The sequence below is a fragment of the Pocillopora verrucosa genome, chromosome 3 (assembly GCF_036669915.1).
Source record: "Pocillopora verrucosa isolate sample1 chromosome 3, ASM3666991v2, whole genome shotgun sequence".
In the NCBI taxonomy this organism is placed as follows: domain Eukaryota; kingdom Metazoa; phylum Cnidaria; class Anthozoa; order Scleractinia; family Pocilloporidae; genus Pocillopora; species Pocillopora verrucosa.
The window spans coordinates 1,768,498-1,792,972 of record NC_089314.1 but is presented as its reverse complement, the minus strand read 5'-3'; the positions used below and the strand labels follow the sequence as shown (position 1 = coordinate 1,792,972).

Sequence of the window (24,475 nt, the reverse complement as noted above, 5' to 3'; positions counted from 1 at the left end):
CGGATTTATGCATTTGATTTCAGTGAATCGTTGTTCATGTAATAAAAAGAGTTTACAGTTCAGCGCAATTGGCTCAACTGGTTAAACAATCAAACTAGCGAAGACCGTTAAACTGAAAACAATTGAAAAATATATCGTAGTTGTTTAAAGTAGTTCAAATGGTCAAACTAGCTAAATGGTTTAACTTGAAAAAATGTACAATTAGCTTAAATGGTTTAACTGCACAAGCTGCACAATCTAGATTCAAATACCTAAAATAGTCAAACTAACGAAAACAGTTAAATTGCACAAATTTCACATTCTTTCTTAATTGGCTAAAGTAGTTCAAAGGGGGGATTTAGGATTTTCGGTTTTGCAGCTTTGGCTACGTTTTAGATCGGTTTTTCGGTTTTTGTGCCAAAAAACTTCGTTTTTTCGGTTTGGTGGTCATTGCGGTTTGCGGATTTTCCGTTTTTTAGCATTTGGTTTTCGGTTTTCGCAAAAAAATACTAACTGGTTTTCGGCTTTGATATCCGATGCAGTTTTCGGTTTTTCCAATTAGACCTATTTGGGTTCCGGTTTCTCTTCGATCTGAGCGGCAACTACGCGCCTCCACTAATCTCGAATAGCCGCTAAACGCAAATTTTATCGAGAGGAATGAGTGACAAACCAATTGAAATATCGCAGGGATCCCTAGGTAGCCTACGTGTAGCCGTACCCTCCCCCTCCCCTGAGGTAGGGGGGGGGGGGAAGAAGGGAGGGTACGGCTACGCGCCTGCACGAAGGGCACGGCTAAGCACGGATCATTTCCAAAGTTTCTTTATCAACGCCACCTCGAAGTTGGTGACCAAGTTACAGGCCATACGTGACTGATTGATTCAACATTCCAATGGAATCTCCAAACTTTCAGGTCTTAGTTCGCGAATGGAAATGTTAGATCAGGGATTTTTGATGAAACTTTCCAGAGCTATAGCTTTTTGCGACTGCAAAATTGCAATCCTATGGAGGGCTTTTCTCGTCCTCGAGAGCGTAGCTGTTAATTTAAGCAGATACTAGAAGATACGAATGCCAAGTGCATGGTATTCATGGATCCTGTCATGAAATTAGTGTAGTTTACTCTGTACGCTACACTTGTCATCACTGTATCGAAACGATCAGGGTTTTAATAACTGGGATGTGAAAGTGTATCGATTTTGACAGTTTTGCATGCCGTTTTCAGTTTTGATCGAGTTTTTTTTTCGGTTTTGGATGATTTTTTCTACGGTTTTAAGGTTTCTAATGGGCCCCAATGCCCTCCTCAGTTCAAATGGTCAAACTAGCTCAAATGGTTCAACCGGAGGAAATGCATAACTAGCTTAAATGGTTCAACTGCACCAACTGCACGATCTTGCTTAATCGGTATAACTAGTTAAAATAGTCAAACCAGCGGAAAGAGGTAAACGGTATCGGAACAATTCGCCCCTCAGACAATTCGCCCCCAATTTTTAGACAATTCACCCCTAATGTGAAAACACCGAGTCAGTCAACCGAATCATTCGTGCCCATCGTACATGAAACAAAGCTATCTACGGTCGAATTTATAAGTATAATAAGAGCGAACGCGTTCTCGCGCGTCTAAAACCGAAGAACTGAACACGTATCACCATCTTACGCTCACGCGATTGACGATCATTAAATTATTTTGGTTTCGGTTGACTCGAGTAGTCGAGTTTTCTTTTTCTTTCAAGAAATGATTGCCTTGTGACAAAAGCTTTATTTTCTACAATAGTTTGGGTGTTTTCACATTGGGGGTGAATTGTATTGAAATTGGGGGCTAATTGTCCGGGACGAATTGTCTGACATTCGAAGTGAACTGCACAAATTGCACAATGTATCTTATTTGGCTGAAGTGGTTGAAAATGGTCAAACTAGCGAAAATGACAAAATGCGTAACTAGCTGAAATGGTTTAACCAGCCAAAATTCATAACTAGCTGAATCAGTTCAACTGCGGAAACTGCTTAAGTCACCTCAAATGATTCAACTGGTTACATAGTCAAACTGGCGAGGATAGTTTAACTTCAAAAATTGCACAATCTATCTGAAATGGTCTGACTACCTTAAGTGCTTCAACTGGACAAAATGCATAACTGGCTTAATAGGATCTACTGCACAAACTGCACAATCTAGCCTATTTGTTCCAACTGGACATAGTTTGATTCTACTCTGGTTTGCAGATTTAATGAATGTAACCGAAAAAGTTACAATTCATAGACCCAACGTTTCGACACTCCTGTCTAGTGCCTTCATCAGGGGTGATCTAAACGCTGCAACAAGAGGTCCTATTATATGATCACTAATCAGCGGCCTTTTTTTTCGGACGAGGTCTAAATAGGCGTCAGGTAGCAAACCGTCACCGTCACGATTTTAAGGAGCGTGAGCGGAGTTAATATGCCAAGCCTCCAAACAAAGGCGCTGGTGGTAACGCAGATTAGTGGTGATAATTTTAGAATTATTCCACCCAATTGTATGGTTAGTTAGGCATGTATGCTCCGATAAAGCTGAATTTTCCTTTTTGCAAAGGAAAACCGCTTTTTGGCGCTCTTTTAACCGTGTACCAAACTGACGTTTGGTCTGTCCGATGTATTCGTTGACACAGTCATTGCAAGGATACAATAAATGGCGTCGGTTCGTTTTTCTTTCGTGACAGGATCCTTAGGTTTGGCGAAAATATGCCCCAAAGTCTGAAAAGGTTTTTGAGCAACTTTAACGTTGTGGCTATTCAAAATTCTCTTGATGGGTTCCGTAACACCCTGTATATAAGGAATAAAAGCAAAACCGCTGGTTCCCTTGCATCAAGAGCGTTACTATTTGTAACTGATTTTTGGCAGTTACGGGGAAAAGTTTTTGTATGGCCATTTGCCTTTAGGACATTGGAAACATATTTCCTCTCCTCAGCCTTCGAATCGAGTGAAGATGGTAGACAGTCAGCCCTCCTAAGTAAAGTTTTGGCTACAGACTTTTTATGGCAAACGGGGTAGTGAGAATCGAAAGCGAGGTATTTGTCGGTGTGGGTAGGTTTACAGTAAACACTTGTCTCCAAATTACCCTGAACACATTTAAATCAAGAAAGGGAAAATGTCTATCCTTTTCACGCTCAAGGGTGAATGGGATCGACGGCTCTACTGAATTCAAATGCGACAAGAGGCGCTCCGCTTCATTTCCAACTATCGCAGAAATAATATCATCGACATATCATTTCCAGAAAAAGGGTTTAACCGATTAAGTGGCTAAGGCCTTTTGTTCCACGTCTTCCATTACCATGTTAGCAATGACAGCAGAGACGGGCGAACCCATCGCTGTACCAAAAACTTGTTGATAGTAGGCGCCGTTATATGTAAATTGCGTGGTTTTGAGGCAAAAAGACAGCAGATGACTAATATCCTCCACAGGCAAGGAAGTTCTTTGTCCCAGGGAAGCATCTTCTCTGAGTCATTCCTCCGCAACCTTGACGGCAAGATCAACTGGGATTTTGGTGAAGAGCGAAACAACGTCTAAAGATACTAATTCTTCACAAGCGTTAAGAGTTTTATCTCTTATGAAATCCGCAAATTCGCAGGGATTTTTGACAGAGTAATCAGTATTCCCAACAATAGGTGACACAATTCTCGCAAGATAACCAGAAATTGCATAAGTCGGAGAATTAACAAAAGAGACAATGGGTCTCAAAGGAATTCCCGGTTTATGAATTTTAGATAAGCCATGAAAACGTGGACATAAGCCGTCACTACTGTATAACATTTTGTACGTAGAGTCACTAATTATACCAGCTTTTTTCAAATCAAGCAACATTTTGTTTAACTTTCTTTGAGTTTTATTGGTAGGATCAGAGTTAAAGACAGCATACGTACTCTTGTCATTAAGCAGAGACAAAGCTTTGTCGTGATATTGCTGTTTGTCCATAACCACAACACAATTACCCTTGTTCTCAATTACGAGCCTGTCCGGATCCTTTTTGAGAGCTATAAGCGCATTGAAAACATCCTTTTGAATGTTTTTGGGAGGAGGTTTAGCGCGTGTGAGTATGCTAATTACTTCTGCTCTTACCAAATACCTACGATCGTCGTTGAGTTGAGAGATACTCTCTTCAACAGCGGCGACAATATCGGCAGTCGGTATTTTGCGAGGAGCAATAGCAAACTTCAGACCCTTCTCTAAACCACTCCGTTCCAGCGCGGATAACTCCTTGGAGGAAAGGTTCAAGACTCATTTATCTCTCAGAGATGAGCCTGAATTAACAGGAGACCTCTTACTGAGCAAGTGACGGAGTTTTCTGTCGTTTTTCTCTCTCTGTTTGGTAAACGTCTGCAGTTCTTTCGAACTTCTTTTCGAAATTTCTTTAATTTAACTCCAACTACTTAAATGGTCAAACTAGCGAAAACAGTTAAACTGTATAAAATTCATAACTAGCTTAACCAGTTCAACTGCAGAAACTGTTAAAGTTGTCTCAAATGATTTAACTGGTTACATAGTCAAACTAGCGAGGACATTTAACTTCAAAAATTGCACAAGCCACCTGAATTTGTTGAAGTAGTTCAAATGGTCAAACTAGCTTAAACTGTTCAACTGGACAAACTCCATAACTAGCTTAAAAGGTTCTATCGCACAATCTAGCTTAATAGGCTCGACTGGGTGAATAGTCAAACTAGCGTAGGCAGTTAAACTGCACAAATTGCACAACCTATCTTTTTTGGTTGAAGTAGTCCAAATGGTCTAACTAGCTTGAGTGCTTCAACTGCACAAATTGCACAATCTAGCTTAATTGGTCCAACTGGTTAAATATTCAAACTTACAAAAACATTTAAACTGCACAAATTGCACAATCTATCTTATTTGGTTGAAGTAGTTTAAATGGTCAAACTAGCTCAAATGGTTCAACCGGAAAAAATGCATAATACATTTGGTTCAACTTAAATTGAATGCAGATGGTTCTATTGCACAAACTGCACAAGTCCCATTCTCAGAAAATGGCTCCTCTGTTGTAGGCTGACACTGGAAAGAGATCCGTGGGTGGACAGAGAAAGCCTTTTACAAACAATTGAAAGTATTCATCAAAAACCTGGGCGAAGATCCTGAGAACTGGGTAGGATAGGCTCACCTTTGGCCGTTCATGTGATTCACATGCGACAGACACTCTCGTGCACCGATTGGTCTCCACGGACACCCTCAGACACAAATGCGTACTCAACGGCATCAAGGGAAAAAAAAAAAACTACACGGCTGAATTTTATTATGTGCAAATATATCTCGAAAGGCAAGGCTTTCTTTAGTTGCCTCAAACCATTGACTTGTCTTGGTGCCAAGACTTGGAGGAGGCGGCATTAAAGAAACAACAGCTGCAAATGGAGAAGGAGGTAAGAGAGGCAGAGGGCAAGTTGAATCTAGGAAAAAAAACATGACGAAAGATTCGAGGAATAACCGAATACCGCATGAATGCAGCATCAGCAGCTACGACAACTAGAACGTATGAACATGGTTTTGCTGCAGCGGCATAGCCAGGTGCTTATGTTCTTGTTACAAAAACTTGCTGACAAATAAAATTGTTCCGCAAATTTATTTGAAACTTGGACTTTCTGGTTCAGATGCCTTGCGTATTTCTGTATATGTGATAGACAACAGGAAGAGAATATCAGCTGTCTGAAGAGAATATCAACAGTTTGTATAATCTGTATGAGTTATGCGATCATTTGATATAATCTTGTAATTTTAAAAGTTGTTTATAGTTTTAAAGTTTAATACTTTTAAAATGCTTTTACATGGTAATGATCGTTTAAAGGAGATTAATTTATTTGAAAGTAAACTGAAGACTGATTGAAAATTATTCGGAAAATTGATTTATTATGGACCATGCTTGAAATTTTTGAAAGTACTCATGGACAGTTGTGGGAAAGAACTGGAAAAACTTAGATGTAATTGCACCACATAAACATGCCCGAGAATTATGAAGAAGAGCACATAAAATATACACTTTTCCCACAGCGCTTGAGCATAACTTTGAATTCCTCTTGAAGTCCAAGAATTTAAAATACTTTACGACATCACCGAAGATCCATTCAATTAAAAATCTCACTTCACTCATTGACTTGTTCCAAGCTTTTGGAAGGTCTGTTAGTAACGCCGTGAAATGAACTCCGTGAAAGTGAAGTCGGAGAAGATACGCTGGATCGCCATGAATGCATAAGTTGCCTCCTTCTGAAGCTGGTTCAACACTTTGGATCGAGCCAACATTACGCTGTTGTGCCTTTTACTCTCCACCGGGCCATAGAGGGTAGCAATAAGGCCGTTGGGTGTAGCAATGGACTTAAATTTCATTGAATGTACTTTCGTAGGGCCGTTGTACATCATCCGCTCCTTTCTCGCTGATAATTTCTGTGAATGTCTACAAAGGTGGGCGACTTATCCACGGCTGATCCAATCCAACAGCAAACGTATCCAGTCAGTGCAAATGGAATCCATCACAGTATGCGAAATCATTCAAAGTTGAGGCTCAGGCATCGCGAATCGTGGTATCAATTCCAATTACCTGCTCGGGCAGGCAAACTGCCTGAGAAATATGTAGAATGCCTCAGTTGTGTCCATGTTGACGTCGTTATAGCAAACAATCAGGCCTGGAGGGTTCAATACTTCAGTAAGTTCTTGCTTTCTTTATCTGTCATCATGTCCAGATTGAAGCGTTCGTGGCTCCAATATAGAATAAAAAGATTTTTGGGAGAACTTAACGTTATATAGAAACAAGTACTCTGTATCATCGATCAACTTACGGGCATAAGCCATGAGAATAGTGTCTCTTACTTTTGGCATGGCAGATATGAGCAAGGACGAAATCGGCAAGACACTCAGTAAACTTTCAAAGGTTCACAATTGCTGGAATAAGAAACTCACGGTTTCCAAGATCTTTTCGTAATGTAAACTTTTGGCAGGACCGCCAACGGCAACTGACGGCCTCGACGTTGAGTCCCTTTACGTCGCCGTCGCCATAAGGTCTCGGGTGACTGTTTCGAGGTACGCGGAAGTTAAGCGTTAAGTGGACTATGTCAGAGGATCGCCTGATTTCCCAAGGTATTACTTTACGGAAGAAGGGCTAGGACTTTCAAAATAAATTATTTGTTTCTTATATCACTATCATGCCTTGCCAACCGGAGCTATACAGAAGGCGCTTGACCCATTTTGTGTCGGAAAAAGCAACTGGGACTACCTGGTAAGTTAGCTCGTTGGACGTTGGAGGGGAAGAAAAATATCTGTATAAATTCTATGCATGCTCAGCACTCTTGTAGTTTAAGCAATTTATACGACAGGATCCAACGAGCTTTAGATATAGTGGCCTTCCAAGGGTACTTGTTTGTTTTTGGTCTTCAGAGAAAGGTGATAAAGTGGACGTGGCCTCAATTGGCATGTCAGTAGTTTGACACCATAAGAAGCATTGATGAGCCGGAGTCCAGAATTATTTCGTTCAAAAGGAAGCAGTAAATAGTTGTTCACTGGATTACTGACGTCAAGGCGAGCAACCATGCAAGGTTCAGGTAAGATGCTAACTGAAGGAACGAACAGATCCACGACAGATCAGACGAACAACAAGCAATTTTAAAATGATACAAAAAAGTTTAATTCACTCTTAAATCATTCTTTGGGGAGACAAGTACATAAGTATATAGGAGTTTACCAAACTATGATTTTGAAAAAGGTAACGCTTTCATATCAAATGGGTGTTGTTCTGTGTAATGGAAAAAAACTTCGCACCTGAACCAATCCTTGGAATGGCTTGAGAAAAACTCTGGGAGAATCTCTAAAGTTGGTCGTTGGACATAATAACAAGCCGGTATTATTAACGCGGTCGCAATGATAAAAAAACTGAATTTTTATTGGTGCCTGAGAGAATGCGGAGCTCGCCATATGGCACTAGGTAGAACCGGAGTCTAGCACGCCGGTGAAAAAGGTGGGGGGGGGGGGGGGAAAGTAGGGGACACAACATCCGATTTATGTTCTGTATCTTAAGCTGCTGTACTAATTTATCTTTTCGAACCGCCGTAAGTAGCAGACGACTTTTGCGCTCCGTCATCGTTCATATTATTACTTCGCTTAAGGCCAGATAGGCTTGATTTCCGCCGCTCTATAGCTGGCCCAGTCTGTGATCCTCCCTGGTGAGATACCGCACTTTGCTTGAAGCGTTCACCTAGTTTCCAAAGTAACAAATCACATTTATTTTGTCTTGTTTTCCTTAGTAGTTTGTCTTGTCGGTAAATGTGCTCACGTTGTGGCTGGGTCATCCAATAATGTTCTGCCATTAAAATATATTCAATGGAGAAGAAACTAATTCAAACGGTAAGTTAACTGCCAAAGATAAGAAAGACCACAGGGTATAGACTTATTTCTTTTTATAGACCCCATTGCTCCGGTCTTGGAGCAAGCAGACCAAAGGTGATAGCAATGAACGACCGAAGGACTACTTCTTGTCTGCGACATGGCGATGAATTCGTCATTTAACCTACTTAGAACTTCATTCAGGTCCAATTTCAGCTTGTGAATCGTAACATTTGTCTGAATATCTCTTGTGAATGGGTGATCAAAATGTAGGGATCAATTTGTTTTGTCACTCGGTATGAGTACGCAAGGAATTGTGTTTTTCACTAAACCACTCTTTGTAGGAAGTAACAAAACTGCGGTGGTCAAAGGCTGCTTATACTGTCATTAAATAGGTCAGTGGAATGAGTCAACGATGTCTGGCGGGTAGCAGAAGGGTTGTGAGCTGTTAACTTTTTGACGTCAGTGTATCAGAAAAACAAAACCTAATTAAGGGGACCAACGGAATGGCGAGTTAAAGATAAGAAACATTAAACGGCATAAACTTATTTTTTGTATGGTCCTCATTTCTCCGGTCCTGGGGCAATGGGCAACTAAGGGGACCAAAGTGATCGAAATTTTTCAACGGAAACGAAAGATGAAAAGACTATTTTTTTTGTCCAAAGAACCGACTGAAAAATGTTTTTTTCTTGACGTACGTTATCTACACTTTTAAGTGTTGTGAGAAATCCAGATGATTTGCATTTTTTTGACTGATCTGTTAATGACGTATCAGCCCAACTTCTAGTAGGATAAGCATAGCAAAGTTCTTTGAAACCTCCGTTAAATCAGGAGGTTCTAGGGTGGCTTCTTTGCTCTGCATTGCCCTGCCGTGTAATCTTTGGTGAACATCGGACTGAATTTTAAAGATAAGGAAGATTAAAGGGTATAAACTTATTCTTTTGTATAGTTCCCACTGCTCCGGTCCTATGGCAATGAACAGTTAAGGGGACCTAAGGTGATTGAAATTTATCAATGCATAAGAATAATGAAATATGTTTTTGGTGACGTGCGTTATCTCCACCTCTAAGTGTTTTGGGAGATTCCGATTTTTTCTGCATTTTACTATTGATTTGTCCAAGACCCATTAGCTCAATACTAGTGTGATAAACATCGCAAGTTCCTCGAGAATTAAGTTACATCAGGCGCTTCTAGGGTATAAGCGTAGTCGAAATGTAATTACTTTAAAGGTAAGCTTTAGGTCAGTAAGCTTCTTTGTTGCCCTGCCGCATAGCCCTTGTTGAAAATTGGAATAAATTTAAAGATATGTAAGATTACAGGGTATAAACTTATTTATTTGTATAGTCCCCGTTACTCCGGTCCTGGTGCAATGAACAACTAAGGGACTCAAGGTAATCGAAACTTTCAAAGGATAAAAAAGATTGACAATGTTTTTTCGTGACGCACGCTATCTCTACTTTTAAGTGTTTTGGCAAATCCTGATTGTTTTGCATTTTCCTACTGATCTGTTGATGGCGCATCAGCCAAATTATCATGATCAATTTATGTGATGAAATGAAAGCCCCAAAGGATTTTTTGAAAAGAAAAATTGAACTTAGTCTAAGGAAATTAATCTCGTTGCTCGTTTTGAACAAATAACTAAGAAATTCAGGTAAAATTTCAAAGGGAAAGCGGCTTTCTATTTTGCTTGCGACGGTCCCCATAATTTTTACTGCAAGATAACGATATGTCTGCACATATGGCATGAGCATTTTTGTGATAGAAAAGACGAGAAACTTAATGAAAACAACTTATTTTCCTTTGGTAAGATATCTCTTGAAAGGGCTATATCGGGTGAAATAATCATCAAAATGCACGGATGTGTTTTCTCGTCATTTTTAGGGTCCCCACATGGTGGATTATGACTTAGGTAAAATTTCTAGCGCAAATGTAATTGTCATTTTCAAAATTTTGACCAAATAATGGGCTTGTTAGGTGGAGCTTTGCTAAGGAGAGCGATATCATTTCGATGGAATCCTGACGCACAAAGAAAGCAACGGATTCAACAGGAAATAAAAATTGGCGGTAAATTATTAAATACACACGCAAAAAAATAAAAACAGTACAGACTGGCCCAAAAAAACAAATGCTCAAGACGGCGTAAGTTAACATGCTACGTTGATAGAATATATGTATGAATTTAGGAGATAAGATCTTGCTAGAAGCGGGTGCTCATCAAATACACGGGGTAAAGTTATTGTGGAAATATAGCGCCATAGTTAATAAGTCCACACGTGCTCTGCAAACGAAATTTCCCGCACAATTCTGTAACAGAAGTACGATGGTTAAAGGCTGCTTTTTCTCCTATAAACTAAGTCGGTGCAAGGAGTCAACGTTTACTGGCGGTAAGCAGGAGGGATGGAAGCTGTTAACTTTTTGACGTTAGTGTTATGTATCGAAACAACAAAACCTAATTAAGGGGAACCTGTTAAAGATAAGAAACATTAAACGGACAAATTTATTTTTTGTGTAGTCCCCATTTCTCTGGTCCTGGGGCAATGAGCAATTAAGGGGACCAAAGGTGATCGAAATGCGTCCACGGGTAAGAAAGATGAAAAGACTATTTTTTTTTGTCTAAAGAACCGAGTGAAAAATGTTTTTTCGTGACGTGCGTTATCTCTACTTTTAAGTATTGTGACAAATCCAAATTTTTTGCATTTTTTACTGATCTTTTAACTTGTTTATTTGTATAGTCCTCATTTCTCCGGTCGTGGGGCAATGAACAATTAAGAGGACCTAAGGTGATCGAAATTTGTCAATGGATAAGAAACTATTTTAAGGTAAGCTATAAGTCGCTATGTTCTTAACTTTTATTTTTCTGTTCTACATTGTCCCTACCGAATAATCTTTGGTGAACAACGGAGCAAATTTTAACTTGGTCCCCACATTGTCCGAAGACAATATTTTAGTCGTGCAGTGTAACTGATTGCTGTGATTATCATGATCAATTTATGCGATGAAATGAAAGCACCATGCCTTTTCCACGGGAAGAATTGAACCTAGTTTGAGGGAATTTATTTAGCTGGTCGTTTCGAATTGAACGGTTGACTAAGAAATTAGGGTAAAATTGCGAAGAGAAAGCGGCTTTTTTTCTTGCGACGGTCCCCATAATTTTTCACTACATGATAACAAAATGTCTGCACATGAGGCATGAGCAGTTTGGTGATAGGAGAGAAACTTAATGAGAACAACTTAATGTTTCTTTGGGTCAGATATTTATTGGAAGAGGCTATATCGGGTGAAATAATAAACAAAATGCTCGGTGGGCAAAGGCTGCTTATGTTGTCTACTAAGTCAGTGCAATAAGTAAAGTTTACTGGCGGGTAGCAGAGGGATACAAGTTGTTAACGTTTTGACTTCAGTGTAATGTATCGAAAAACAAAAACCCTAATTAAGGGGACCCACGGAGTGGTGAGTGAATCTGTTCAAGATAGGAAACATTAGACGGCATAAATTTATTTTTTTTGTAGTTCCCATTGCTCCGGTCTTGGGGCAACGAACAATTTAGGGGACCAAAGGTGATCGAAATTTGTCAAAGGATAAGAAAGATGAAAAGACTATTTTTTTGTCTAAAGAACCGAGTGAAAATGTTTTTTCGTGACGTGCGTTATCTCTACTTCTAAGTGTTGTGATAAATCCAAATGTTTTGCATTTTTTTACTGATCTGTTAATGAAACATAAGCCCAACTGCCAGTATGATAAGTATAGCAAGTTCCATGAGACTTCAGCTGCATCTGGAGTATAAGCGGAGCCAAAATGTAACTATTTTAAAGGTAAGCTATAAGTCATCGTTATGTTCTTCACCTTTCACTTTTCTGTTCTGTTCTGTTGGGTGACATCGGACCAAATTTTAACATGGTCCTCATATTGCCCAAAGACAAAATTCTCAGTCGTGCAGTGTTACTGATTACTGCGATTATCATGATTTATTTATGTGTTGAAGTGAAAGTACCGAGCCTTTTCAACGGAAAAATTGAACTTAGTCTAAAGGATTTAATCTAGTCGCTCGTTTCGATCAGTCGATTTAGAAATTCAGATAAAATTGCGAAGAGAGGGCACCTTTTTTCCTTGCGAAGGTCCCCATAAAATCTGGTGCATGATGGTGACGAGTCTGTACATAAGGCGTGAGCAGTTTAACGATAGAAAAGGGCAGAAGCTTAATGAGAACAATTTATTGTTTCTTTTGGTAAGATGTCTATTGGAAGAGGCTATGTCGACTCATAAAATCGGGTGAAATGATAATTAAAATGCACGGATGTGTTTTCTCGTCATTTAGAGGTCCCCACATGGTGGGTTATATCCATGGCAAAATTTTTAATTAATCGCGAAAATATTATGACCAAATAGACTTGACGATGTTTCCATACCATGGACTTGAGAGGTAAAAGTTCGCTGAGGGGAGCGAAGAAAGTTCCATGAAATTGTGTGGCAGAAAGACAGCAACAGATTCGACATTAAAAATTGGCGGGTAATAATTAATAACACACGCAAAAAAATAAAACAGTGCAAAGTGGCTCAAGAACACAAAATTGCTCAAGACGGCGTAAGTTAAATTGTTTCGTTAATAGGATTTACGTATGAATTTAGGGGATGAAATCTTGCTGGAAACTGGTGCTAATCAAATACAAGGGGTAACTTTTTTCGTAGAGATACAGCGCCATAGTAAGAGTCCCCATGTGCTCTGCAAACAAAATTTCCCGCGCAATCCTGTAATCTATTACTGTGCTGATTAATTTATGTGATGAAGTACAACTGCATATCGAACCTTTTAATGGAGAAACCTGGACGTTATTTATCAGAACTTACTTTAAAAATAATTTACCGTGTTGGTTTTTAGCTGAAAATCTACTTCAAATTCGGGGGATTTGTTAAAAAAAAAACGGAATTTTTTTTTCTTGTGCGGGAATGGCCATATTATTTAGTATGAGTTCATAACATGTTTGCGCGGTCTTAAGTTGCTAATATTCTCTGTGCTGCAATATGACCCTCAAGATAATTTTTTGCGATGATAGCGACCTAAGGCGCCCACACGGTCTGTACACAAAATCGTTTGTCATGCTGTTACTGGTTGTTCGTTGTTGTTATTGTCATGATGAAATAAGAGGATAAATTTGAAGCTATAGAATTCTTTTTTTTTTAAATAATGAACTTAATTTAACAGAATTTGCCGTACAGAAAGTTACTTAGTTGGTCGAGTAAGAAATTTGGGTAAAATTGAGACGAAAAGACGGATTTATCTATTTGAGAAGGTCCCCGTTCTTAATCACTGATCACTCGGCGAAAAGTGTAAATACGATGATCACAATGTTTACCAAATATAAATTTAAGGGTTAAAACTTTGCTAAGGAGAGCGACAGCATTTCGATGGAATCGTGTGGGGGAAAGTGACCAAGAAATTTGACAGGGAATAAATTGGCGGGAAATTATTGAGGGGCCAAAAATTGATCTGTACAAATCGGCCCAAGGATGCAAAATTTCTCAAGACGGCGTAAGTAAAACGTTCCTTTGATGTGATTTATTTGTGAATTAAGTTAATGAAGCCTTGCTGGAAAACGGGCGCCAATCGGGGTAATCTTTTTGTGGATATAGCGCCATAGTAATTCACAGAGTCCCCTCATAATCTAAAAATAAAATTACCCGCGTTATCTTATCACCTTTTACTATGATTATGAATTTATGCGATGAAGTGCAGCTTTGTAGAACACTGAAGTTTATTTTAAAAATTTGTCTGTTGTGTTCGAGTGAAAAAAGGGCTCAAACAACTTGCCATCTTTTAGGAAAAGCAAAGGAACCGTAAATTCATTGGACAAATGTTTGCTACTTTTTTTTTTTTAATTGGAAAAATTTACAAAATGTACGTGAATAGGGCGTTTGTTGTCTTCCGGCCCGCGAGAAAGAAACGTCTGCTGCTATTTGCTAAGGGAAGGTCAGAATCATGCGGATCACAGTAGAGATTTTGTCACTACCGGGAAAGATTCATGAAACTGTTGCAACATTTCCATATATGATTTTAAAGTTGGCGTAAGCCCGTTTTTGGGGATTTTTGGAGGAAAAGGGCGGCCTTTTCAGATTTAAGAAATCAAAAGAATGCGTCCTTCGGAATACTCCACAGCTTAAAAAATAGTGTAAATTTATTGATCTTAAAAATTTTGTGGTTATGTATTTTTTATCAGTTTGTTTATTTATTTGGTAGCAGTCCTTTACAACAAAGAATGACCGATGGAGGTACATCGGTTTTGTCAGACTCTCAGATCCCCAACTAAAGGCAATTCAATGTACTTTACAGCTACCCCGCATATAGGTGACATGGAACTGCAACAAAACTCCTTCTTCCTCTTAATCCAAGATCATTAGACTACAATCCCTTTCAGACTCTATTTTATGCTAAACTTCCTCGTACATCTTATTGTGTCCAGGGAAAAACTGTTCGACTAAAACCGTAGCCAAAGGTAATATGTGTGACACAGATAGAGCAAACAAAAGAGAACAATACCAAAACAACAATATTATTAGAATGGTTTAGACGAAGAGGGTCAGCTTTAGAAAATTGGAACGCTTTGGAAATTACTAATAGACCATGGAAAGGCAATTACATTACTTTTCTTGCTAGCTTAAAAAATAGGCAGCCTAACCTTGCATGTGGCCACTGATATAGTATGACTTTTATAACATTGAAGATAACTAGGGGTTGTATCATGATGCTCGAATGTAGTGTTGCAGAAAATTTCCATTCACATGTAAAACAGTAAACTGCCGTAACCCACGTATCTATGAGTACCCTGTTTGTGGAGAGAAAGATGATTCGCGAATATAGTGATTGACTGACATTCAGGCAATAACTAAATGGTAACAAATAATCATAATAAAGATAATAATATCGGTAAATTTATAGGGGCTAGCTCGAGAACCTAACTGTTCTATCTCTAACCCTTTAACTCCCAGAAGTGATCAACATGAAATTTCTCCCGATAATGTCCTTATATTATCTTGCAAACAGCTCATGAGAATATTCAAACTTATCAGGTAGAAGTTGTTGTCCTGATCTAACACCAAATTCTCACAACTAATTTGCAAGGATATGTGTAGCAGCTAGAAGGGAGAATTACCAATCAGATCTTGGGAGTTAAGGGGTTAAGGCTAAAAGTGATTAACTCATTTACAGCTACTTACTCATTTCGATAATATATATGGATTTGCCTCCCACAGGAGGAAGTAGCCACAAAAAGGGAAGCAAAATGATCAACGGATTTGGTATAATTTTGTTTTAAGGGTGAGGTGTGTTCCAACAGAGAAGTTTTCAAAGGGTGATCTCCCTCTTCAATATAAAGGGGAACTTGTCTCAGAGGATGAAGGTTATCAAAGAGAAGATTTGCATGTGGAAGAAATAAGAAGCTTTCTCTTCTTTTTTAAGGATGGATTCCTGTGTTTATGGTAAGTTATTTTAATTATAATACAGTAAAACATCACTAACCGTAAGCGCCAAGTTAAACAAAAAAGATTTTAAGGTAGTGGGGGAGGCTGTCCTAAGACTACTGTACACAAATCGACCTGAATGAATTCAAAATAGGCTTCATGAGATTGTTAATCACTGATACTGAAATACATACTATTTTGTGTGTAATGTGCTTCATGATTTGTCATCATTTGCATATTACTCCAAATGAAATAAAATTACCATCAAAATATATGGTACTTTTTTTTTACTTTTTTGGCTTTATCATGAGTTGCATTTAAGTTTCATTGTAAATAAAGTAGTTGTGTAATTTTAGATGGGCTTGGTCTGCGCCACACAACCGAAGGAAGAACTGAAACTAAGTCATCAAACCTTACACTACACTTTTACAAGGAACAAATTGAGATTGCTTTTTTCCAATTATGACTTTGATTTTTGTGGATTTTCTAGCCTTGATGCAACATTCTCTGCTGGACTTGGAAGACTTAAAAACGATAATCCATTAAATAAAGCAAATAAGAAAGATTAACGGTGAAGACAAAGTGTGCCTTGCCTTTTGTGGACTTCGGAACGGTGAAGGTCTACACTGTGACCATGAAGTTAGAGATCTTCCCTGGCGACAGCTAAAAGGTATTGCAACCTAACCATTAATAACCTGTTTTGGGAGACTTTTGTCATACTTAACAGAACTGCAGCAACTCTTTTCTTTGCTTGTGTTTCAGTGTAATGGACCCCATAAGCTATCAGGGTGTTTGCCCCATCTCTTCTAAAGATAATTTGGTTTTTTTTTTCTTGTTTTGTTTTGTTTTGTTTTTTTAGGGGAACATTCATAGCCCTTAGGATAAAAAATTATAACATTTAATTCTCCATTCCAGAATTAGATTTACTCAAATGCAAACCGTTTCAGTCCTGTTATGATTACGTATATTAATCTCTCTTAACATGAATATTGCAAATACCATACAATCTGTCTAGATATCATGACAACTCATACCGTCCTTGGTCAAAACAATCTAAAAATTATTTTTTAAATAATACTTCAAATGATTATGATGATGGCTCCAATTATTCATTCCTGGTTTCACACAAATTAGCAAAACTCTACACATTTCTTTTTCTTAACCACTTAGGTAATGAGAGCAAGGCAGGTGGACTAAAGAATGGGACAGTAAGGTGCAACACAAAAAAGAAGAAAATATGAACAAGGGCAACAGCAGTCCTGACAATGATGAAAGGTTCCACATGGATATAACAACAAATTCTGAAGAGATTTACTCCCTGAATCAGATCAATGACTATCTATTTGCAGACTCCTTGGAAACTGGTATGTACATACACACCCTCTATTATATAAACTGCAGATGTCCCTTACACTCTGAGCCCATCAGTTGTTAGGGCTCTTTGGAAAATGAAAGATATTTTTTGCTGTTACAGAAGTAGTTTTCCAATATTAAATCCCCACTGAGTTTTTTGCAAGTGGCTTTTGCCATTTCAAATGTCTTCATAAATATCATTACACATTTTCTTCCAACGTCAAAGGTAAGTTGCAACCAAACAAAAGCCTTAAAAATCATAAAAACAATGAACTATTACTACCACGGCTAAAAGTAAAACAGTGGTGTAAGAAAAGTGCAAGAAAAGGGGAGGAGGAAAAGCGAAAGGTGTAAGACTGCTTTTTGTGCATAACCAAACTGCGGAAGCTTATGATTTGCATCTGAAAGAAGAGTATCTATAAATGGTGTTTTGGACAGTTTTCGCTCTTCAGACCCTCAAAGTGACCAAAAAAAAACGGTTTGAATAGCTTCGAGAGACATCCTCAAACAAAACTCCCAGGAACTAATGCGTCAAAAGATGGTGGTTTTGACATAGAAGAGTTGAAGTTATTAAATGAAGTTTGGCTCTACTAAGAAATAATGATTATCACAAAACAAGAAAAAAACTGTTACATTCCTTTTTCTTAACCATGTAGTTAATGAAGGTAAGATGCCAGTAAAAGATAGCAAAGTTGAGAGTAAGGTGCAACGCAACAAAGAACAAAATATGAACGAGAGCAACAACATGGCTGATGTTGATGAACAATTCCAGATAAATATCATAACAACTAAGGATGTTTCCTCCATGAATCAGAATAACTAAATATCTGCAGACTCCTTGCAGCAATGTCACGAGTGGAAACTTGGGTTGTGTGATAAGGAATGCTGGGTAAACGATAAGCGAATTACAAAGCAATCGAATAATTAGAATCTCTGCCTTTCAATTTGGCTTAATTTAAAGGTAGTCACTAAATTTATATTGATAGCCACATATAAAGCAATTACCTGACATATTTTGAAGGAAAAGGAACTTGTTATGCTGAAATAAGCGACCACTTGCCACACAGGTCTATCAGAGAGTATCATTTTACGAAATGGCATTGTAAGGGAGATACAAACTGGAAAGAAACATCTAACTAGTACAATAACACAATTAGTGATCATCAATCAGATTTATTTTATTGACTGGTTGGATTTTTTAATTTGGAGTGATTTTTTTCTGGCCCGTTTCTTGAACAATATGATCATCTCTTAATCTGGCCATTCAGTTCCACATTAGTTGTCCTTGCTCAACCAACGTTGCCCATTTTGTATAACTGCTTCAGTCAAATTTCCACAGACAGGTCATGTTCTACTCTCACTTACTTACACTTTTGTATACTGAACTGATCATGCTCCCTTATTGCAAAGAATTTCTGTAAGGGGGGGGGGGAGGGGTTTCCATATCCTTTTTCGGGTTGAGTTGTGCAAAGCTAGGTTTAGATAATCCAGGCTTAGTGTGAAATCTGGTTCCAGATCTGAAAGCTTTAAATGAAAATTCAATACAATTCTTTTTGTCTCCAATTTAAAAATTGGATGCTATGAAAAGAAAAGAGAAGATTATCCAAAAAAGGCTTTTGAAAGAAGGAATAAAGAAGCTTGGATAAAAATTTGACCCTGGGTTAATGCTTATTGGCCTTTGAACAACTGGGCCCAGGAATCTCTCATCTCTTTTTTTCCCACTGGGGCATATATATTTATAGTGCTTTCCTAACTTAGAAGTTTCAAATTATAGTAATTAAGCTTTTTTTATTTGTCCCAGTCTTGCCATAAACAAGACTTTCAGCATAACTCACTATTTTTCCTCTTGAATTCAAAGGGGAAAGAAATCTACATCTCCAGTTCCTTCTTCTTACAACGGTGGAATAATGCATCACAGAGCAATGCACCTGAAAAAGTCCTTCATTCTGTGTCAGGTAATAATGATTATTATGATAATAATACTTTTAAACATGCTTATAACATAGCATGCTTGCCCTATCTTAATCCAAATCTTATTTAAGTCGTATTTTCATCTCTTACTTCAACAAAGTCTCCAGTTATCAAGGAAAATGTCAAGAAAATTCTGGAATTGAGCTTCTTTAAGACACTCAAACTGACTGACCAAAAACATTGCCTGACAACAACAATGAAACCAGGAAGGGTAGATCTAACTGGTGACTAAATCTGTGGAATGATGATATTATGATTGAAAAAATGGACTATAGTATTAAAGAGTCTCGTGCTGTTGCATCGATACTTTTTCGGTTTTTCCTTTTTTTTTTGGTTCTTTATTTTTTTTGCCTATTTTAGCTTTCTAATTTCTAAATTAAATCCGGAAAGTCATTCTTTTTAGCCTTGCCCCCTTCTCCTTGGTATTTTCATCAACCCTGACTGGGTAACACATTGCACATCTTGATGTCATGATATCACAATTACAGCAAAGACGGTGAGAACATTTTATGAAGTCTACAAAATGTTCAGCATAATGACGTGTTTTTCTGATGCTAATAATGTCTTTTTGGGCCATTAAAAAGAAAATATTTCTATTTCATTTTTTATATTTTAATACCTTGGGGGGGAATTTCTATAATTTGAGTTTGTAAAATATTGTTTGAGTAAACGTAATTTATGTTTTAATTATCATATTTTTAAAACAGATCAGACATAGTTGAGATTCGTAGTAAGTGGGGCAGGACAGTAACAGTAATTTTGACACCTGAGGTGAAAAACAGCATCGACCTCCTCAACAAGACAAGGAAAGCCGTGGGTATTCCAGATGAAAATCCATTGAATAGTTGCTAGGTCAAACAGACAGTCAAATTTGCTATGGAAGGCGGCCCACCTCTGTCAAACCTTACAGAGATGGCCAGTACCAAACTCAGAAAGTATATGGCAACCATTTCCCAAGTAGCCTCTCTCAAAGGAACAGAGGTAGACCGACTAAGCAAGACACCTTGGTCATGAAATCCAAGTGCATGGAGACTTCTACTGTCTTCACGAATCTGCAGTTGAAATTTCCAAAGTGAGCAAGCTTCTTCTTACAGTCGGTCAAGGTGAAACAAGAAAGTTCACAAGGAAAACACTGGCGGAAAATGACTGAAATGGTGAGTACAAGATTGTAGGTGGTTTCAATTTCATAACTAATTTCTCTTGTTCTTCTGTCTATATTGTTCTTGAGAGCCATAAACTACACATTTTTTTGTTCTTCACAAACACGTTTAAGGTGCTAACTATGTTAAAAAAGAGAGAGGAAAAATTGGTCACTTACCAAGTTGAACTACACTAGGAAGCGATCCTAGACCGTTTCATGCTTAGCTGCCAACCTCGTCCCAGGGTACATCGGTCACTTTTTCAAAGTGGTGGCCACGCGTTCGTAGATTCCCGTGCATAAGGGGATATGCATACTAAAACAATTACTTATGGGGACTACCAGTCATACTTATGGGGACATCCTAAAACAACTAGTTATGGGAATTACTTGCCATTCTTAAAGAGCTTATGACACGAATTTTTTTTGCGTAAATATTTAGCTTATCATATGTACAAACCAATTCCGATTGAAGAATAGTCCCAGACTTAAAACTCAGTTTTCTGGGGCCCTAAAGTGCTTTTGTCTTAAAAGTGTCCCGTGGACTGGTAACGAATTAGCGGCTGATGACGTAGAAAACTGTGAAAACTCTCAGTCGACGCCAAAATACCTTTCACATCTCTTGCAATTTTGTATAAGTCAGCGCTGAAATAATTTTGAAATAGCGACCGATAGCGATGTCTACCTACCTTAAGTAAGCTCTACCGAGAGTTGTAATACATCGTACTCAAGTTATAAAGAAAAAAAGAAAGTTGCGAGTACGGTTCAGCCCTAAGAAGGAGAACCGCGCTGCATCAAACGAAGATTTCTACGAAGACTGACAAAGGCGGTTTCCCGCTTGCATTGTTTAGGTCAAGATTAGAACAAAAATTCCCGTTACTGAATGTCTAGTTTGCTGCGCTTGTGTTTTGTGGATAGCTCTGTTCGTTTCTGTTGCAATAACATTGTTAGTGAGTGTTTCCATCCGACAGATGCCAATAGGTAATTTATGACCGGCTCGGTAACAAGAGAACCTACACCACCTCCACATGATGCAATCCCATTGGCAAGCGCCAATCTTCTATTAAAGTATTCACCCAGGACAACGATAGACGACACATAGGAGAAATTAGAACCCACTCCCCATACAAGTCCGTAAGTCACATACATTTTATGAGCTTCTTGTATGAAGGAGGTTAGGAACAACCCTGAGACGGATAGTAACGCACCAGCAAAGGACACAACAGCATCCAAGACGATCACACAATGCACTTGATATAAGACCAAAAAAAAAAATTAGAACCCATGGCCATGGCGCCAATCCCTGCTGTGAAAAGAAATCAATAATATGATCTCCATGTATAAAGAAACATTTCATTCTTTTTGTCACGGGCGTGAAGCAGAGGCAAATTTTTTAAATGCGGCAACGACTGTTTTACATCCGTTTCATGACCAATATTATTAGGTTCCTCTCGGTCAGTGCTCTAGTGTTTCGTTGCTGCAGAGAAATTCCCTTGGTAAACCAAAAGCTAACTTTTGAGAAAGAATCAGTTGTATCACGAGGCACTATGATTTCCCACCGAGGAGTAATCGAGCAGTTCTACTGCAAGTTGCTCCTTCTCCCATAGATTGCAAAGGCAGAGGCCATGGTCACGGTCGTCGAGTCGGTCAAACCGAAAGGAGAACGAGTGAGTTTATAGTCATCTGATTCAAGTTAATCTCATATAGGCATTTTAATAGAAAACAACCTTATTTAGTTTGAGTGCAGCATTGCCATATGACCCATTCCGCACAAAGGAAATAAATAACGTCAGTATTATTAATGAATATTTCGTACGCATCGACTTTCATACGGCACTTGAATTCGTTACCACCTAATTCAATATAATTTGTGTTTCCTTATTTATATCGTTGCGGTGCTGTTATCTCAATGAAATTGCTAATATTGCTACTTTTGGTTTCTTGAGGGTAGGGGGGAATTAATAGCTCGTGAGATGGATTTTCGGAAACCTAGGTTAGGAGAATACACGGCCCCTTTAAGCTTGTTTTTATGCCAGTATCCGTCAGAGGTTGCGCACTGTTCACGCAACAGGATATCGGTCAGCTCAGGAAAGGGCTTGAACTTCATTACAATTGATGTAAATCTTTTATCAAAATACGATGGAAACTACAATTGGTATGATATTCATACGATAAGAAAAGCGCAAACGTAGTCATGTGGAAAGACAAAAAGTGTGAGTACATCTCAAGCGCGTGAAATAAACATCAAGAAGGAGCTCACCATTTTTCATTTGCAAAATGTCAGCCGGAAAGAATGTTGAACAATCGTGTATAGTGTGGTAACAAGGCCCTTAATCAGCATTCGTTTTAGCTGAATTCATCGGTTATCTTACCCTGATTTGTGGTATGTGTTCGCAACAGGCGTCTTCGAAGCCGGTACGGAGAATAAGGCCGACGACATTAAAGAGTAGAATCTCCTCGATGTCGACGATCGAAAGCGTCCATTTTGGCCATACAGCTACATCATTTGGAAAGTAGTGTATATAAATGCGCGGTTTATGTGTATTATTCTTGGTGCGAACATCATTTGGCGCTCCAGCCACGCACTATGTTCTTCCTCTCTATTATATTTCTCCTTTCTCCACCATAATTGCTTACGTGTCTTCACAGTTTTCTACGTCACAGCTATATAACATGATTTTGGCCGCTCGCTTAGTGGCGACACTTTTTGGCCGCCAAATCGTACTTTCAATGCACAAAAAAATTGGTCAAGGAGAACTCGCTAAGCGCTATGGTTAATGATCTCTAATTTTAAATACAGCTATCAACCAGAAAATGCAAAATAAAAAATTTCAAAATTTCGTGTCATAGGCACTTTAAAGGGAAAAGCTCTACATAGCTACTAATGGGGATGGGGTACTTATGGTGACATGCTAACCCGCAACTACTTATGGGGACTACTTTCCTTTCTTGTGGCGACATGCTAATACACAGTTACTTACGGGGACTACTTGCAAAGAAATCAACCCTCCCCCTCCCCCCCCCCCCCGAAAAACGCAGCAGTCACATGGACATGGAAAATGTGGACCGGGGAATGTCAAAGTCAAAGAGTAAGTAGAGAAAATGTTATAATTATAAGAGGAGTCAGTTTTAGCTGAAAGCTTACTTGTTATGCTTATTTTGATTTTCTTTACAGAGTAAGATGCCCATGTTCTATGTACAGAAGAAGAGAAGGAGGCAGTTTTTAGGCACCCTAGTTCATTTGTCAGAGAAAGGCGCTTTCCGGGAAAATTGGACTGTAAGAACTGTATTTTAAAAGCAAATGGTGCATTAGATGGTAGGGACTGGCATGCTGTTAAATATTTTGTTAAGAATCAGATTGACATTGGAGAAAGAGTGTTCTTGCCGCTAAAAACGGCTAAGTGAACTGATCTTTCCCCACTCTTAATGACAACCCTTAATACCTTGCTAAAATTTAACCTCAATAGCTGCAAGGACAACAAAAAACAGTAATTCATGATAATTAAGGGATATTTTGCTGTTTCCAAACATCTCAAATATTTTTAAAAAAAACTTACCGTCACAGTTTGCGTGGGTACCCTGTGATTCCACGACAAATAGAATATGTTAAATTCTACCATACATTTTTGGATATAGGCCAATCCCAAAATACCCCCCCCCTCCCCCCCACAGTGTAAGCTACCAATCCTCCATTAAATTGGCTTTGTCAAGTGTAAAATGATATACACTGTAGTATTGACATCAAAACTTTTAAAAGTCTTAGAATCAATATGTTATCCACTTGTAATTCCAACTCAAAATTTAAAAATAAGCTTCCTTAAAAATAGGATTTTAGGGTTGTGTCCAGAATTTTTACATTATTTCAACTTTCTCAAATTCAGTCATTGATAATTATGGAGGTAGATTTCAGTATTACACAAACTAAGAGTGCTCAATTTAGCTCTTGATTGAAGTATTAAGATATAACCAATTGAAAGGGTTTGGCATCACATATTTAACTTTGTCAAACAATGACGTTAGTGAGAAAACTAAACTTTTAGAATTGTATTTTAAAAGCAAATGGTGCATTTAGTGCAACACTTGCTTTTAAAATACAAACAACTTAAGGACCGGCATGCTGTTTAATACTTTTTGAAAAATCAGATTGACAAGAGAGAGCAGGTTCTTGCCCCTAAGTATAACTAATAGAATCGTTCTGTTTTTGTTATCTCAAAGTATAACTAATCCTGTGCAAGGTAAACTACTGT

The 24,475-nt window shown here is 38.3% G+C and overlaps 1 long non-coding RNA gene across 2 annotated transcripts; it reads left to right on the top strand.

Moving 5' to 3' along the window:
- Window positions 1-11,072: 11,072 nt before the first annotated feature.
- On the top strand, window positions 11,073-23,839 carry LOC136279891 (uncharacterized). Of its 2 annotated transcripts, none has more exons than XR_010717046.1 (7): window positions 11,073-11,133; window positions 15,623-15,784; window positions 16,257-16,436; window positions 16,937-17,130; window positions 18,978-19,074; window positions 19,798-20,244; window positions 23,404-23,839. It is a non-coding gene; the product is annotated as an uncharacterized lncRNA (long non-coding RNA). The 2 variants fall into 2 exon arrangements; XR_010717045.1 differs by lacking the exon at window positions 11,073-11,133 and adding an exon at window positions 12,075-12,126.
- Window positions 23,840-24,475: the final 636 nt, after the last annotated feature.